This window comes from Dipodomys ordii, unplaced genomic scaffold (genome assembly GCF_000151885.1).
Source record: "Dipodomys ordii isolate 6190 unplaced genomic scaffold, Dord_2.0 Scaffold54, whole genome shotgun sequence".
Lineage (NCBI taxonomy): Eukaryota > Metazoa > Chordata > Mammalia > Rodentia > Heteromyidae > Dipodomys > Dipodomys ordii.
In genome coordinates, this window is record NW_012267270.1 from 27,119 (window position 1) to 29,005 (window position 1,887).

A 1,887-nucleotide genomic window follows, 5' to 3' on the forward strand; every position below is an offset into this window, starting at 1 on the left:
ACTTGACCAGAAAAGATCTTCCACTTCCCATCACAGTTAAAATATAGAAAACAGAACCAAGGAATGATATCGGGGGGAGGGTGGGAGAGATGGGAAGGGCGGCATGGAGGTCTTGGTTACTCACAAAGGCACATTCATCAGATCTAAATCAAGAGAAACCCTAGAATCCAGGAAAATGTGGAATGAAAAATTTAAGTCCTGAAAATAATACCTGCCAACCAAGATTACTGTATCCAACAAAATTATCCCTTAACATGATGAACAGATAAAACTAAACAAAAACAATTCAGGACCAAAAGCAGGCATCAGAATATTTACTAAAGAAATCCTGAACAGAGATGAGAAAGAAAGCTGGAGATGATGGGAATGCTGAGGAGGCATGGATGAGAGGGACAAATAGATAATGAGAGGGACCCATGACTAATGATAACAGATAGATAATATGAGAGACAGATGGCTAATGAGACAACTGGATGTCTAATGAGAAGGATAGCTGGATAATGAGAGAGAGGTGAATATCAAGATGGACAGATGGGCAAAAAGAGGAACCAATAGATAATGAGAGGAATGGACAGATAACAAGAGGAATGGATGAACAAACAAGAACTGGGAAAGAGTAGAGGATGTTCTACCCACATACCCAGTCAACTGCAGGATAAATTATACAGGACTCTAAAAATTCACACAGTAAGAAGAAAGACAGATATTCACAGGAGAGGATCACAAAGGCCCAATAGCTATGTGCATCTGATCATATAAAATGCCACTTATTGAAATGAACTCCAAGAAATGGAAACAAGAGAGTTTGGTTATTTGGCTATTTTTTCGCCTTTGATGCTGTTTTTGATTTCTGCACCTTCTGAATTGTATGTAAGTTTATCAGTTTGTGGGAGGTAAGGGAGGTACCAAAATGGAGGAACAAAGGGTGAACAAATGCCACTGTGATATTCAATAGACACTTTGACAACAAACTATACAACTTGTGAAGGAGGGGTCCAGGAAGGAAAGATGGAGAAAATGAGGGTAGATGAGACACTGTTAAAAACAAAGAAATGTACTCATTTTCTGACTTATGTAACTATAACCCCCTATATATCCCCCTTACAATAAAAATAAAAGACTTAAAATAAAAAATGAAAATCAGCCAACTCCCAAAACAATTGAGGAGGATATAAAAATACAACTATGCAGAATAAGCAGAAAAAGACACACTGAATGATGACCATCAGCTCATGACAGTCCACAATGACCCCAAGGTATATGGTCTTAACTCTCCACTTAAAAGGAACACACTTGTTTGATACAATTTTAAAAAAAAAAGAAAAAGAAGAAGAAGAAGTTTCAGTGGAAAGAAACTCAGCTCACTGGGAAAGACACTCAGGTCACTGGCAAAGACACTCACAGGCTGAGGGAAAGGATGGAAGATCACATGCCCAGTGAAGAGAAGCTAGATGGTAACTGGAGTACCTGTGCTCATATCTCCCAATGTAGACTCCAAGCAAAATCCACCCCAAGAGATAAAAGCCAGGTTACATGTATAAAAGGAGTGATCCACCCAGACACACAGCAATCCTAAAGAGACAGCATTAAATGCTGCACGAGACAAAAACGCTGCAGGGCATAAAATAACAGAGGGTCTAGATGCAATGATACTTCATGGGGAGCAAGAAATCTTTCCTTTGTGTGACTTTTCCCACTGTATTGGTGGGGGGAAAATCAATTAATCAATTCTTGTTTTTTTTCAAAAGTAGGAGATTTCAATACCCCACTCTACCCAGAGATGATCCCGACACCCCTCCAAAAATCTAACAAAGGTGTCATGTCTGCCCTGGGGCAAGCTGGCCCTGTGCAGAGACCTCCCCACCTGCTGGCTAAGTCTCCCCCCAG